Source organism: Carassius auratus, unplaced genomic scaffold (assembly GCF_003368295.1).
Source record: "Carassius auratus strain Wakin unplaced genomic scaffold, ASM336829v1 scaf_tig00216014, whole genome shotgun sequence".
NCBI classification, from domain to species: Eukaryota; Metazoa; Chordata; class Actinopteri; order Cypriniformes; family Cyprinidae; genus Carassius; species Carassius auratus.
Window position 1 is genome coordinate 680,518 of NW_020528362.1, and position 18,092 is coordinate 698,609.

The 18,092-nt window shown below is 34.9% G+C and overlaps 1 protein-coding gene across 1 annotated transcript in view; it reads left to right on the forward strand.

Annotated features, from left to right (window-relative positions):
• The first annotated feature begins 6,989 nt into the window (after window positions 1–6,989).
• Window positions 6,990–18,092, forward strand: part of LOC113096657 (carcinoembryonic antigen-related cell adhesion molecule 5-like) — a 66,024-nt gene continuing 54,921 nt past the window's right edge. The window contains exons 1-2 of the mRNA XM_026262069.1: window positions 6,990–7,265; window positions 8,771–9,043. The gene's annotated coding sequence lies outside the window, so the exon portion shown is untranslated. The remainder of the gene's footprint in view (window positions 7,266–8,770; window positions 9,044–18,092) is intronic.

Below are 18,092 nucleotides of genomic sequence, written 5' to 3' on the forward strand. Positions count from 1 at the left end.
GTTGATACATACCTCTCCTGTCTCAGTGCGTCGACTTAATTGCTGTAGCGCGGTGCCACTATGTTAGCGTTTAGCATAGCACCATTCATTCCTTAGGATCCAAACACTGGCTCTGAAAAGACCGTCCTTGTGGATTTTTTGGAAAGCCAGCTACTGGTTAAAAAGAGTGCAGCAGTACTATAGCTTCTGTTAAACTTTATTTTAAACTGATCAACATGAGAGCATCAAGGATGGGTAAATGTCTTCTTCATTTGTACCCTGAACCTGGTATTCAATATCTGCTTCTCCAGCTCCTTCATCTGTTTTCTCTTTATCCTTTTCTTGAATCATCTCTCCTTATACCTCACTTTTCATCTCTTCATCTTCCTTTCTTCCTCATTGGCTGTTAGCTCTTTCATTTTCCTCACTGTCTCAACTGCTTTCCTTGAATCTCTTCAGTACTCTTTGTTCCTTATCTGAACTGTAACTCTCTATGAAAATCAAATTTCATTACATTATTTTTATTTTAAAGGGATGGTTTGCCCCAAAATTAACATTATTTATTCTGTGGAACATACAATTTAAATACACAATAATTTTAGACATATAATGCTAAACATATCATTATATAATATTAGAATGCACACATCAAACAGAATTAAGGGGATGATGATAATATTACTGAACATTATTAATTTTAAACACAGCTGAGAATCAATAAGTTAATCATGTTGAGTTCATGTTTAGTTTTGGTGATATTGTAAACTTTGTTTGTATTACATGTATGACAGTGCTAGCTATCATTAAATCAAAGATACAAATGTCTTGCATGTTAGAGTTTGACGTGGAAGTAGATTTAATTTCACTAAATGCATTTATCTGAACTAATGACATGCTAAATTATGCTAGCGCCATTTAATGGCCTTGGATAAAAAAAATGAAATGTCATTGTCAGAAATGTGGCAGGAATTTGAGAGATGCTTATATCATAATTAAGCATAACTCACATGCTTAGTTTACAACCAACCGCATTACAGTATGATGAATATCTTTACACGTTTAGACAAAAGGGGCAGGGGCTTGATCCTGGAATAATGAAGATTTCTGTGCCACCCCAGACTGGTTGCTGGCCCCTCCCTGGACACCCCTATAAAAACATCCTGGCTTGGGGACGCCCCTGTTACTCTGTCATGTTGTACTAAACGTATTAAGTTTGGTTTATTCTTGTGTTGAACATAAAAAGAAGATATTTGAACGAATGTGTGTAACCAAACAGTTGCTGGTCCCCATTGACTTTGATAGTAGAAAAAGTGAAACAATTGAAAATGTGGGCTTACGTTACAAAAGTGACACCAGTGTCAGATGCAATATGTGCAGTAGTGTAATAGTGAACTAAGGAGGTAACACTAGTAATATAAAGAAACATTTGCTAACAAAACACAACATCTACCTCAAGCTATGCGCTGTATTATATCTCACTGCTCCAGCTCTAACTGCAACTCGCGAGACACATTCATATGAAATGTCAATTCAGCGGTAGAGTTACACTCACGAGACACTGCACTTATTTGCAGTCACAAGAGTACAGTATTTGCATGTGCTTTAAGGCCTTACCGGTTAAATGTTTTATTGGCGTGCTGTTTTAACATGTGCATATTCAAAGCGTGTCCCGAAGCATCCATACACTAAAAGGCCGGTCAAACAACACCTGATTAATTAGTTATCGTCTGATTGTGATGATACTGTCAAAAACACACAAGGTTTACATACAAACACAGTTTATTATGTCTAAAGTGAAAGTAAACAGATGAGAGAAAAACAGATGCGTGCAGCTCAAGGGACAGTAGTAAACATACTGCAGCTTGTCATTAAAGGGATAGTTCACCCAAAGATTTAAATTCTATCATTTACTCAGCAGTGGCGACCCCAGAAAATTTTAATAGGGGTGGCCAGATGAGGCCACAGTAAATCATGGGGTGGCACATCAAAATAAAGAAATAAAAAATAAAATAATTAAAAGTTCCACTTAATGTGTGTTATACATATGTACTTTTGTTTCTGGTTAATGTACAAGTTTTCACATAGACAAAGTTTTCTAAAAATGATGAACATTATATTTCAGGCTTTAAATCTTTTTTAAGAAAATGGTCAAAAGTATTACATTTTATATAAATTTAAACAATTATCAATGAATTGTATTATTATAAATTTAATGATATAAATTAAGGGTTTGCAATATTGACAAAATTATATCTTATATCTTAATTGCAATATTATAAAATTATATCTCTGTGATTGTCTGGGATTTTATCTATAACAATAATTTGACAATATTTTGCTGAGTGTGTTATTGTGCTGGTATCTTATTTCTAATTTTGCTGACAGATGACTCTCGATTGTTTTTATTTTTAATTTTAAGCCATTTTTTTTAAAAGTGTGTGCCATCTTTTAGATCAAATACTTGCATTTGGGCTGTTACCAAGCAAATGCAATCAGTATAAACAAAAAGATCTTTGTAATGCAGAGAAAACACAGAACATTTTTATACAGTGTTTAATGCAGCTCTGTGGTACATGGAATAATTTAACCTGCAGTTACAAATGGATAAATAATGTTTTGATATTTTAAAACATAAAGCATTGAAAAATTATGTTTGAAATTATAAAAAATGTGATTTTTTTTTTTAAATTGAAAATATATATTCCAGACTTTTCAAGGGCCCTCTCTTCCTTTGGGGCCCTGGCAATCAGTAGTGGATTTACCCCCAGTCCGACGCCCCTGGTCAGCGAGTCACTGTTAATAAGTGACTCATTTCGATTGAACCGAATCATTTAAACGGTTGATTCATTCAGAAACGGAACATGTTGCTCAGAGACGCAAAACAGTGACTGTGTTTGGAATGAATTTGGTTTTTAGAAATAGAGCAAAAAGGGAATATGTTGTCTAAAACGTAAGTCTCTTGATGTTAACTTTTTGTTAATTGAACTTTTGCATAAAATCATTATCACTTTTGTAATTATGCTGATTTCTGGAAAAAAAACGTCACTCTTCGTGTGATAATATAACGATATGAAATTATATAAATCTATACATTTTCTGCCCCATATCTTGAATAATTTGATAATTCAATAAATTTCCAGTGAAAGAACACACTATAAATGCATATGCGCACTAGTTTAGACCATCAAGTAATGTATGCGCGCACTCTGTAAGTGTTTTGTTTGCTTTTCGTAATATATTCATTAAAACCACACATATATATGAATACCATGGTAAAAATATAACTAGGCTATATGGTTTTTATTTTGTATTTATATGAAAAACAGTTCATATAAATACAAGCGGGTGCTGAATTATTATTATTATTTTTAAATTATTATTCTTAAACTATTGTGAATTTACATTATGCATTTAAATTAAAAATACCCACTGCAAATCATCCTAGGGGTGGCCAGAGTTTATCAGTGGTGGCCGTGACCACCCTTGGGGACACCTCTGTTACTCTGTCATGTTGTACTAAACATGTATTAAGTTTGATTTATTCTTGTGTTGAACACAAAAAGAAGATATTTTAAAGAATGTGTGTAACCAAACAGTTGCTGGTTCCCACTGACTTTGATAGTAGAAAAAAAAAAATATGAAAGTCACTGGAGACCAACAACTGTTTAGTTTCCCACATTCTTCAAAATAACTTTTTATGTTCAACAGAAGAAGAAACTCATTCAGGTTTAAAACAACTTGAGAGTGAGTAAATGATGACATGATTTTCATTTTTGGGTGAACTATTCCTTTAATGCAGCGGTTCTCAATCCCAGTCCTCGCGACCCCCTGCTCTGCAGATTTTGTGTCTCTTTGTTCTGTGTGGCCCAGAACTGGATTAATAATTAATTATTCCATTATTCTTTTTGTGACATGCTTTGGTAATGTACACACAAATGCCAATAAACCACATTAAACTGAATTTAATAGCGTTTGATATCGCTGCCGAAAACTTGCTGTAACACTTCTTAACGGCACATTTTTAAATAGTTAATATAGCTACTGAGAAAGGAGATAAATATCGCCAATGAATGCGGTTCGAATTTGGATCTGTTCCTCACACCAAGTATCACATGGATACAGGATTTAAATAAAAATGAAATACTTTCATGATCATTTTATTTAATGCTTGTTCATGACAGTATACTAATAAAAATTATGTGCCCATGGTACACCAAATAAATATTACATGATAATGGTTAAATTCTCTCTCTCTCTCTCTCTCTCTCTCTCTCTCTCTCTCTCCCTCTCTCTCTCTTTCTCTCAATCTTCTGGGATTCTAAAATTGTTTGTACCAAGAATAATAATATACAATTTAAGAAAATTATAATTAAGTGCAGTTTAATGCAGTTGACTGATTTACTGATTTGCTTAATTTTTTAATGATAATGTTTCATTCTGTTTTGACTTGACATTTCAAAGACTACTTTTTTAACAATACTACACTTCAAAATGTCTGTGATCATTTAACCGCTATCATGTAATTTTGTATTTTTCTTGATTATCGTGGGTCACATAATATGCTGCCAGATCTTAGCCTGATTTGAGCCACATATCACTGGACTGATCTGAGCCACACTCCTCCCATCAACAAACGGCCCTCATGTTGTTTGCCGGATCCCAGCCATGCCGTCATTGCCACACATGGCCCAGCTCCGGCTGAAAGGGTACATGCCATTGCTGACAGGAGGTCAGCAGTGACCGCTTGAGACCACATTTGGGCCAAGTCCGTTTGATATTTGTGTTAGAAATCTGTTGAAGTTTACTTCACTACCGAACATTCATTTACTGATTTGCTCTGCGCAACGTCTTCACACATGGAGAAGTGTGACATCACATACCTCTGTAAATAAATACAATTTAAATTCACATCTCGCACACTTCAATACACTTTGACTGGAACATATATACGCTCACTTCGAACTGCAATCATGGTGGAATATTCCTGTGATGTCCACTTTGCAGGGAACTTACGTTTGAATAGAACAAACGACTGAAGAGCTTGAATACAGTTGCTAAAGTTCAGCAGTAATACAATAACTAGAAAAACTTTTCACTTCATATCTTTTTGCACCATATAGAATAACAGTATCAATAAAATGTAAATGATACCCATCCCTGGTCTCAAATGCATAAAACTGAAGTGACTTAAAACTCACATCCAGACTGACAGTGAACCTGCTGGAAGAACAGAACCAACTAAATGTGACGTCTGTCATGTGTGGGTGATTATTATAAAGCACATGATGATATAAAGTCCAAGAAACAGTCTTTTAGTAAGTAAATCCAACATGAAGAGGAAAACTTAGGAGTAAGAATATACAAACACATCTAAAACAAGAACAGACAGAGAACTGGGGAAAACTAAGTGGTTAAATACTAGAAAGTGTGTAATGATGAAGAACAGAAACAGACGTTTGGAACTAATTAACAACCAAAACTATAACTCAAGTACCCATGAAAACAGGAAACAGGAACAGAACGCTGAAAACTACATTTGATCAGAGCAATAACCTTCACAGTCATATTGAGACTCGTTCACAGACTCACATCTTGAGTGTGTTGATTTCTTTCTTATTTTTTTTACAATTTTTTATTTTTTTTGTGTGGAGTTTTTCATTTAATCTCATGTAAATTGCGATTTTAAAGATTTAACAGTGATATGAACGTATCCATCTTTAATACTTTCTGGGGGAACAACATGGTGTATCATATAGCATTTTTGATCAGCTGATGAACAGCCTGTTTGACCTTAAATGCGGTTTTCAATAAATTGCCTACTCTCTATTTTTTGTCTCTTGCTCCTGTTTCTTCTTTTGGCATTTTGAAGCAGCACTTACAACCCGGTTATGATCCACTAGTGCAAAATGTGTAAAACTTGCGATGCATCCCATGGTCTTAAAATAAAAGTTTCACGCAGGGGTGTCAAACTCGGAAGTCGTGGCCTAATGGTTAGAGCGTCGGCCTCCCAATCGAAGGGTTGTGGGTTCTAGTCTCGGGCCGGCAGGAATTGTGGGTGGGGGGAGTGCATGTACAGTTCTCTCTCCACCTTCAATACCACGACTTAGGTGCCCTTGAGCAAGGCATCGAACCCCCAACTGCTCCCCGGGCGACGCAGCATAAATGGCTGCCCACTGCTCCGGGTGTGTGCTCACAGTGTGTGTGTGTGTGTTCACTGCTCTGTGTGTGTGCATATCGGATGGGTTAAATGCAGAGCACAAATTCTGAGTATGGGTCACCATACTTGGCTGAATGTCACTTCACTTCTTCTTCTTCTTAACTCAAGAGCACTGCAGAGTTTAGATCCAACCCTAATTAAACACACCTGATCTGACTAATCAAGTCTTTTAGGATTATTTGAACATTACATGGTACTAAACTCTGCAGGGCTCTGACCCTCCGGGAACTGAGCTTGACAAACCTGGTTTAGACAGATTTAATTTGGCATGAAATATGGAAATAGCACATCAAATATGATGAATCCAGAAGATCAAACATTCAAGTTTATTTCTTTATTAATTGTAATACATTATTAATACATTACTTCATAATATTCAGTAATTAAAATTATTTAAATGTACGTATTGAGAGATAGAGTGAAATCATAAGGGTCTAATATAATTCTGTATGTATTTTTAAGCAGAATTATGGATATTTGTGCTCTGGAGTCTTATTCAAGTCCATTCCTGATGTAACACCACAGTTAGATATCATTGTGAGCCAGACACATTAAACTTACAAACAGCTGCAGAAAAAAATTATGAGATTTCTGAGATCCTTCACGAGTCCTCAGAGCTTTCTCAACAAAAACTGAAATAAGAAAACTGATGACAGTACACAAATAATAATACAGAACCATTATTATGAAATATGACATACAATAATAAATTGTAGTTTTATAACTCATTTACAAAGTATTTTTGTATTTTGTTTGAGTCACTTATTTGTGTCTTTCTTCACAGATTCACCCAGATCTACTCTGACTGTGACTCCAGACAGTCCTGTATTCACTGGAGAGAAAGTGAGACTGAAGTGTGAGATTGAGCCTGATCACATAGACTGGAGATATGAGTGGAATAAAGACAGTGTAAAGTTACAGTCGTCTGATCGTTACACTGTAAACACAGACACACTCACTATCAGAGCAGTAACTACATCTGATGAGGGTCAGTACACGTGTAGAGGACAGAGAGATACAAGACCAAACTCATCACAATCAAGCTCTGCTGTTTCTCTGAATGTGACACGTGAGTTTAATATCATTGTCCTCATAAACTCTCTCTAATATGATCACATGTCCAGCTGAGAGACTGTGGTTTTGATCAGAATATAAAACTCTTACAGTTTTCCAAATTCAGCTCAGTATAAACTCTATTCTGTCTTTTTCTTCTTGTGAAACAAATCACATCATACAACAATAGTGAATCAAACTGTCACATGATTTCATTACATTGCACTTTTTACACTCTTAAATTATGTAAATGTTGTACAGTCTGCAATTGTATGATCTGTGAATACAACAGAACTCACGTTTTGTTATAACAATATTTACAAATATTTTTGATGTAATTAATATCAACAGCAAACAAACCAAATCTTAAATTTAATACACACTGTAAGACATTTCAAAGGGTTGACACTGTTTACAGTAAGTTACTGTAATTAAGATTTTCAGTAAACTGACATATGGAAACAATATGAAATACACAAACCTCTCAAAATCATAGTTAAGTTTTTCTCTTGTCATGAATGATCAGTCTCAGTGTGACTTGCAGAAGCTCGTGTGTTTCTTGATACTTCAGTGTAATTGCCTTTAAAACACACAAAATAGATAAATATTAAAAGCCATAAATAAATAAAAACTATAACAAAATAAGGCTAAAAGTAGAAAGGTGGCCAGAAAACTTTTGTTAAACCTATAACATATGATTTTATTTTCTCTTGCCAACGTTCATTAACAAATATAAAATAAGCATTGCTTGTTAAAAATCATTTTAATTTGGTAATTCAATAAGCTGACAAATTATTTTGTTAATTAAAACAACAAGGTTTATGTTACCGTTGTGTTTAGATTAAATGTTACAAACTAGTAAAAAACACACACAGATCTACAATCATATGTTCACCTGCTTGCTTGTTTCTTATTCTCTCGTGAGGATCATCGACTCACAGCGCAGATGTTCTCCAGACCTCTTTCACTCATGAGTTTAATTCCTGGACAAAACCTGCTGTGCGATGTGACAAAAGACAACACTGAACCCATTATAATCAGTGATAATAACTATAACAGATGCTGGACAGTAAACTGATGCCGGTATATTTCTAGTACATCAAGCACTCGCTCTGTTTCTGTGCTGTTCAGACACACTGTAAGACAAACACCGACAATCCAAAGATAAGAAATGAAAAAAATTCAAACTTTCAATGGAGTGGTGCCAAAGAGGCATTTACAGCAAATACAGTAGCATACAGCAATTAACACACATGCACACACACACACACATACACACACACAAACACACACTGTAAGTAAGACTATCACTGTATGAGGTGTTTGACATCACAGAAAACTCCCATGATGCAAAGGGAATTACAGTTATTTGCTGTAAGGGGAATTTGCTGTTGCTGATATACAGTAAATAACTGTAGAAATGACAGAAAATGTTTTACCAGTGCAGTAATTTTCTTATGGGTTAATAACAGTGATCATGATACATTTCTTCAATATTTCCTCATATGTGTATTAATACAGAGAGACCAGAAGCTGAAGTGAAGGTGTCTCCAGATCAGCGTGTGTTCAGAGGAGAGACAGTCACTCTCACATGTGACATACAGAGACGAGGACACATTCAGTGGATATACAGCTGGTTTATAGATGGAGACACTAGCTATACATACACAACATCAACAGCAGAGTTCAGATTCACAGCTGATGTGTCTGACAGTGGTGAATACAGCTGTAGAGGAGAGAGATCAGACTCACAGAGATCACACACCAGTGCTGCTCTTACACTGACTGTATCAGGTGAGACTGCAGATTTATGTTTAATGCTCATTATTTCAATATTTGTGGATAAACACTTTTCTTATACTCTTCTGTATCAGCCACATCTGTTCTTATAAAATGACTGAAGGACTTAATTTCTAATCATTATTTTTTCAAATCCAGAACTGCAAAATATGTTCCTTTACGAGACAGATACAGTACAGATATCAGTGATTTTGATACTTGTTTTAAAGAAGTGAACACCGTAACATTTGCACACAGAACAGACATTAATGAGAGTGACATCTGCATTTAATAAAGTCACAATGAAACAGAAGTAAAGTAGAAACAGAACTGTATCAAGAAAAGAGGATGTACACTCAAAAAAAATAACTCTTTGAACGAACATAAAAAAAATCATCGAAAGGATTTCCACATGATTAATTTGCTTTATTTCAGCATTATGCAACTCTGTTACTCCAATTTAATGTACTTACGTTGGGTCAACTTAATTTATTAAGGTTGATTCAACTTATTTACTATGGTTGGGCAAAGCTTAATTTAATAGTATCAGCCCAACTAATCTGCAATGTTTTGGACAATGTTTTTAATAATTAAGTTCATTTTACAAAATAAGTTTAAGTAAACTTAACAACCCTTAATAGAGTCAACAAACAACAAATGAGTTAATTGTACCTGAAAATGTTAAATAATGATGACATAAAATTTGAATAATGCCATTTTAGGAATGCCACCCCCTTGCATTATAATGAGCAGCTGATTATTATTACTTTTCTTTCAGACCTTTCTATAATTACAGCTTATCAAGCATATCACAAACATATTTAAATTACAAAGCAACATTTGAAACCTTTTGTTTCTTTGTTTGTTTTGTTCTAAAACTTATTAGAATAACTTAATTGCCATAAATAGTATTACTCATCTACCTATCTAATGGTGCTACACTTCTCCAAGAGGGTGACAGAATAACAATTACCCATAATACACTGCAGAAATCCTCAGCCAATGAGATGCAAGTCTGTGTTGGTTTCACTAATATGTTACCTTTATGCAAAAATGTTATGTTGGCTGAACAAATAATTTTTAAGTAAAGCTGACAATACACACTTTTTTGTTGAATGAACTAGATTAAATCAAGTTCACATTGTTAAATATTTTTTTTAAGTAATCATAACATGAACGGATTAAGTAAAATTAGCAAAGGTGAAAGTACATTTTTTTTGAGTGTAGTGAGGATTTGGTTCTGTTCATTATTTGTCTCTAACACACACTGAAGGTGGATTTAAGTGAACTAAAGTCCAGCAAACTCCACCAGAGAGAAGTCACTGATGAGATTCTGATGAAACATTACTAGGTGACATTAAAACACACATATGAATGGATGAATCGTTCACAAGATCAAAAACACACATTTACAAAATACAATATTAATTTAATGCTTAGATTAAGTGAACTAGAGCCCTGTTATTTCCACGAGAGGAATCCAGTCATTACAAGGGAATTAACTGTAGAACGAGGAAAGTCACAGAATTTATTTAACTTTGGAGGACCTTCAGGATGAATATTATGTTTGAATGAATATCATGTTCGTCAGTAAACTTAAATCAGTAATTTCTGTGAACACTAAACTGCAAAGAGACTATTTAAATATGTGTGTTAGTTTGTATCCTCTGTGAATTAATTTAAAGGTCTTCAAGGCAATTCATAAAAATAATAATGAAAAAAAGAGAGATTGTGGCAGAAATGTATAATTTATTAGTACAATGGTCATATAAATGTTACAACAGCAACAATAATAATACAATTATCATTAAAGCTGTATTTTTAGGGAATTACAATTTTTCTTCCATGTTTTAATTTTAACAGTAAACCTCTGTTGTACAAAAACAAACAAACAAAAACTCTTCTTCAAATTTCTTGATTTTAATTCATTAGTAATTGATGGAGCCATATATTGAGTTGCAGTGTTTACTCCAGACACTAGAGGGTGTGTGAGGATTTAGAGTGAGATGAGTTACAGATGATGAAGAGGAGGACAAACTAACTTGTGACCTGCTGTACCCAGGCGGCAAGGAAGTCGACCGGAAGTTGAAGTCGGCCGCGTGCCGCCATCTTGTAGCAGAACTTCACTTGCGTTAGCATTCCCATTGACTCCCATTCATTTTGGCCTCACTTTGACAACAAATAACTTAACATCAGAGGCGTTTACAGACTCCATTTGTCCATTATTTATTTCTAAATATACACGACAATGTATAAAGGGCTCCATTATCTTCTATGTTACATTATGGCCCCATATAAACAGTTTTTGTAAAAAATAGGCTAACGATTACGTCATAACCACTCGGCTCTCTGTCGCATTACCGTACAGACAGGAGGAGAAGCTCCCAGGCAATTAACTTAATATGGCGTACTGGCGTTACATTTCAAAATACTATACAAAATAATTAATCAGAATACTTACTCCTGCTCACTCACGACAAAGAACTCCCCGCTCAAGCTCGCCGTCTCTGCAAGATTAACGACGGCAGTTTGCATTCACAGCTACTAGAAGATTTACATCTGGCAGACAGGTTGCTGAAGTCATCAAGCTTAGTTTGAGTCTGCACGGCAGAAACTGAAGTGCTAAAAATAGCTAAAAATGGACTTCATTTGTCTCGATTGAGTTCCAGTGGGGTCGCTGTGTCCATTTCTTTTACTGTCTATGGCTGTAGCAGAGCTGTTTATATTAGTCTTAAAATTATTGTGTGTGTGTGTGTGTGTGTGTGTGTGTGTGTGTGTGTCAGCTGAACTGAATATTTACTTGAAATAACCTGAGATTGCATATTTACATTTCAATAATTTAACAAAACACTTGCATGTTCAAGTCTTTCTAATATCTGTTAATGATCACATGACTGTCACGTTTCAAGACAGACAAAGATAACTAAAAATAAAGTATTTTTTAAAATACTTTTAAATTCATAAAGATACAACCAAGAAGATTCAGAAAAAAACAACAACAACAACACTAAGAACACAGGATGAAGAGGAACAAATAATGATGAACCAAAATAACAGACACCTGTGATGATTAATATGTGTTCAGAGAAACTGATGAGTGACAGGAAACTTGAACAAAGGAAACAGGAACTGAGAAAAACAAATTAAAAGTCCATTAAAATGAAAATAACAAAACATAATATACAAATAAACAAATTAAATATTTAATCTTTTTAATTATTTATTTTTACTCTTTTATTTTGATCTTTTAAAATATTTATTTTAATGATTTTTTTCTGATTTAATTATTAGCTTTTTGTCTTTATAAGACAGATACTGTGCAGTTATCAATGAATAATAAAGTTACATTAATACACAGTTCAGTTATTAATAAGCAGAGGTGGGTAGTTACGAGTTACAGTTACTTTGTTACATTTACTTGAGTATTTTTTGGGGTAACTACTTTCTGAGTATATTTAAAGATGGGTACTTTTAAGTATTTTTTTTTTTTTGAAAAATCTGTACTTTTACTTCGTTACTGTGAGCTACGCTGCTTTTGTTACTTTATCCTTATGCAATAAATGTTATAAATGCTTCAGTTTATTCCAAATGCAGTGTCTACTTTTCTCTGGACAATGAGCGATGCTCATTCGCGAATGATTCATTATTTTGAGTCAATTCTGTTCAAAGGCTTGATCAAACCAGTTGGCTAACCAGTGAATTGATTCGTGAATCAGTTTAAATGATTTGTTCAGTTCCCTGCAGCACGCGCTGAGCGTCTGAAGCGGTTCACTCAGAGTTGTAACAGAAAGTTTAAGAACAGAAAGAGCGTTGAAGACGTGGCTTTGGGTGTGCACTGAATTGAAAGCAAATCTGCAAAGGCTATTGTTTGCTAGCGATGAAGATCTTTATTAGATGAACACCGCGTGTGCTGTCTACAGTTTGACAGAAATAACTTAGGCTACATTCTAATTACAGTAGGCCTTTACATGTAACTATTACAGTAGATTGTTGTACATATAACGTATACATTAAATACAATATATATATATATATATATTTTACATTAAATTAACTATCACAGAGTATGAAATAAATACCATCCAAACTCGCTTTAGCTCTGTTCCAGGAGGAATACATTTGCATAGACACATTTAATATATTTAATTATATACTTATTTCCACAATATTTACGCTTGCAGAAATATAGACAGTAGAAGATCTGTCTATGTGCATTTGATTCGCTATGTTCAGATGTTCAGTAACTTAGCCATTGTGTGAGGAGTTTACACTCTTTTCCGTATATACATATATTATACATAATTAATATACTTTAAAATATAATTTAATTCAGTGATGCAAATCAGAATTTTCATCAGCTTTTACTCCAGTTTTCAGAGACATATGATCCTTCAGAACCCATTCTAATATATTGATTTTTTTATTACCAGTTTATTTGGGATTATTTGATTAATAGAAAGCTAAATAGAACATCACTGATAGTAAATCAACATATTAAATGATTTCTGAAGGATAATGTGACACTGGAGACTGGAGTAAAGGCTTATAAAAAAAAAAAAAAGAAAAATATATATATATATATATATATATATATATATATAAAACATGACGTCATTAAAGTGAAACCTACGCCATATTGGAAATCCCTAGTGTGCATAAACATTCTGTTGAATTAATAGGAAATTGTATGATTTTAATGAGAAAACATCACATAACAAGTCAGAATTTATAAATCTGAAGTATTTCTGCAAACACCCTAGGCATGTAAACGGTTATTTTTTAAATGTTATTAAACATACTTATTAAAAAGCTACATTAATTACAGTAGTGAATATCATGAACATGATTAACCTCAGACAGACATGACCTCAACACATAATAACAAATGACAACTTGCTCATCCTGAAAACTGAATTTATTCAGAGAAATAACTGACTATATACAGTATGGATTTAAAGACATCTTTATTTCCAAGATAGTAAGTTAAGCTTTTCATTTATAGAGCAATATTAAGAACATAATTGTATTATTCATTGTGATATATTCAAATCCATTTCTAATGCTAATATGTTCATCTTTAATAATCCCTGAATAATTATGTTCATAAAGAAATGAGCTATATTTTGTGTTGGATCAGTTACCTGTCATCAGTGCGCAGCAGACACACACACCTTAACGATTTGAATATATCGCTTATACTGCCCCAAAAGACTGTAAACACTGCAGATAACATCTGAAGTAAACATTAATTTATATACACATAAAAAAAAAATCCCATTTGACTGATTTGCTTCAAATCAAGTTATTTTAGGACAGTGGTTTAAATGTGACTCAATGGTGCTCTCTGCTGGTAGTGATTAGTAAGATAGCGGATCGAACACTTCCGGTGGCTTCACTGTTGCTGAGTCCCAATTCGCCTACTTATACTACGACCTAAAAGTATGTCCTTTTTTTGTGAGGAAAAAGTACATACTTTTGAGTGTGTAGCAAAAGAGTATGCACTTTCTGGGACATACTTCGATGACGTCATGCAACGTGAATGACAACGTGTTTGCCTAGTTATGCACACCAACAGTAAGTTCCTGCAGCTTCGGGTTGTGCAGGAATACCCTTCTCCACTCATTCAACAGGGAGGAACGACAGATGTTGTCAGTGAGGAGTCAACCGGAGCTATATGACAAAAGTTCATATTTCTATAGAGACAGGAATAAAAAGGACCTATGTACAGGGGCGGAGCGGGGGGGTGGCTAATGGGGCTTAAGCCCCGAATGTTTTGTCAAAAGCCCCGAATCTTTTAGCTTTTTTAAAATAATTTCAACTTTGTTTCATTTCCTCTCAGTCTCTCAGACTGGAGCGGCAAAAAAAGAAACAAAAGCTCTATTACTGTGCGTTGTGGCGGACGGTAAAGCATCACGCATCACTTCGCTTGTTTGGCAACTGCTGATAAAAACTAACGAAGAAGAATATAAATCATCTTCTTCGTCGTTGTCATTAGGGGCTGGTGGGCTTTTTATTTCACCGCCGTCGTAGCGAGCTCACTGACTAACCGCCTGAAATTAACATTATGGACATAACAATTTTTTTTAAAAGGAACTCGTAAGAGCAAACCTCACCGGCCAGAGAGAGATTCAAAAGCAATATATCCCAATGTATCAAATGCTAAGTTATTTCAGGGCATGTTTTACAACTGTTCTCGGCACATTAGTGGGATAAGAAGATAGATTAATTGAGAAATATAGCTGGAGAACAATTAAATACAAAATAGTTTGTAGGCTCTACTGGGTGAATATTTTTTTTTTCTGAGTAACCATCATTTTCCCAGATAGTGTATAGATTTTTAGGCATTCTGTTATCTCAAACAGCCTGAAAAATAGTGCATTTAGCTGACATAAATGGGGGAAAAAAATCTCCCCTGCGGAGTACACCCCTGCAGCCCCCTAGGTTTGGGCTAAGCCCCGAATGTTTACATCTTCTGGCTCCGCCCCTGCCTATGTATATATATAAAACATATTAATAGATAAATTGAATAAAGGCCAAAGATAAGAAACGTTTCATTTTACCCCAAACAAATTATATTTTATCTTGAACCACTAAAGAGACATCAGAGCCAGCGGCAAATGTCAGAAGATCTAGCCGAGGAAAGGCTACTCTCGGCGGATACATGATGACGGAGCTCCCGCTGATCGCATGGAGCTCATCTCTGAGATCGGCGAAACAGATTTTTTAAATAGACGCTGTCATTATAAATAAACCGCATATTTGAGTTTAAAACAACTACATTCTCGCCTGAAATACTTTTAAAACTACATTTCATGACACAATAACAGTAATATTTTGAAAATTATCCGAATAAAAATGGCGGTTGAAAATGCTGCGTGAACTCAGCTGGCAGAAGCCCCCCATGACGCGAATTCGCGTCTGTTGTGAAGTTAATTTCACGCGCGAATGAAGCGAATGATCTCAAAATGGTCAAGCGGCAAACTAGGCGCGGTAGACGCGAATTTGACGCTCTATTCGCGTTAGGTGTGAACACACCGTTAGAGTGTGCATTGATCTGCACTTTGAATTCTAACCGGAAATAGTAGACCATCCGGGTATCTTTGGAATACTCTTTTCAACATACTACGATTTGGGACGTACTAATTCTAGTTTCGCATACTATTTAGGATGGATAGTATGCGAATTGGGACTCAGCACGTCTGTTGACAGTTTAGAACGCGATCAGCGATCCAGTTATATATAGATCAGTGGATAAACCTCAATTTAATCTGTGTGTAAGGAATAAATGACGACGGGCTGCTGAATTATTAATTTTCTAATAATTCAACAGGCCGGTGCCAATTATTACATTTATACTACAGTTATCAAACCTGTAGACATTGATCAGATGATGTATTTAAAGGGATTTGTCCGTTTTTTACTTAAATTAGTATTATTTCTTCCACGTCTCATCCAGCGCAACTTTTGCTAGTTCAAAAACATCATTTTGAAGCTGGGAATGGAGGTTTGAGCCATTGATATCATTATAATGTAGTTATTAAGAGAGACAGAGAGAAGGAGCTTGTGTGTATTAGGCTACCTCTTTGCATCTCTAAACAGCGCTGTCTCATCGTGTAGTAGGACATGTCATGTGTAGCCTTTGTGTTGCTACACTGTAGGCTAACTGATAAAATCATCAGGGCAGCGCTGACAACACCTTTATTTGCAAACTGCATGACCGTTGTTATAGTTACTATGAGTGATCTGAAACTGTAATGCGGTCGAGAGCGCTGCCTGGAACTACGTTCGCTGTGCTTTCCCCAGAAAATAATAGCACCCCTCAGAACGTTCATCAGCCAATCAGATTCAAGCATTCAATGGCCCCGTAGTATAATTAAGATTAATCCTTAATGGTGTAACCCACCTCAATCAGAAATGTTCTCGTACAGCTCGTGTCACACTATATTCAGACAGGACACAGCTGCACATTTACTGAGGGGTGAACAAGATCCCTGTATTCTAGCCCTGACCTTCTGTAAATCAACGTCCAGGAGCCCATTAACTAGCTTGTGTATGGACGCATACAAACTCATCAGGGCTGAAAAGAAAAACAGAAAAGTGAGATAATAACGTTTTTTATTTAGACAACTCATGGAATATTTGCCATGCTTAAGTGGAAGACTGTAGAAATACAAAAACCAATAAAATGGATGTCATGATATTCTCACATTAATCACTAGATGACAGGTCAGGATCAGTCATTGTCTCATTCACCATCTCCCTCGTAATAGTATATAATATAACATTTAAAAAACACTTCTTTGTCAAAGTTCATCATTGTTTTATATTCAGTACTAATTAGCAAGAGCCAACTCTATTCATCTACTTCAATCACTCAAATGTCCTTTTCTGAATAAAAAAAAAGCAATTGTTGGCGAAAGGTGGCTTGTTTGTATTCTTGTTAATAATCTCAGTTCCTATCAAATGTAAATCAAACGCTCATTCACAAACATATCGTGACTTCTTTATTTTTTGAGCAATAGACATACTACTCAGAAATAAACTGATATTAGTGTTAATCACTTTGCTCTCTTATACTGCGCACAGAGAGTTTTCTTCTCTGTTCATCAGACTCTGTCTGCCCCAGAATGAGAGCCATGGTCTTTTACAGCTAATAATTCAGTTGTAAAAAATGACACATGATCTGATAATACATTTTTATTTGAAAAGTAGGAATATATTCTGCTGCTGTTCTTCCAGACTCTGGCTCGTTAGACCGAAGAGTAAATAACAGAATAATACTATAGTATTATATATTGTTGATCTACTGCTTCAGTTAGCATGTTCATCTCCAGTTTTTTTTATTACTTTGTGAACTTGTAAATCTATCAGTGGCATAGGGAACAACCAGGTGTGGGGGGGGGGGGGGGGGGGGGCAGCAACAGAGCAATTTCATGATCTTTCATCTCCAAGTTGTTTCCTTACTACCCAACTAAAACTTCTTATTTCTTTGTATTCATACCCAACAATCTTTCAGATGTAGTCTAACTAGATGGTTTTCCAGATGTCCCTTTACATCAGTACC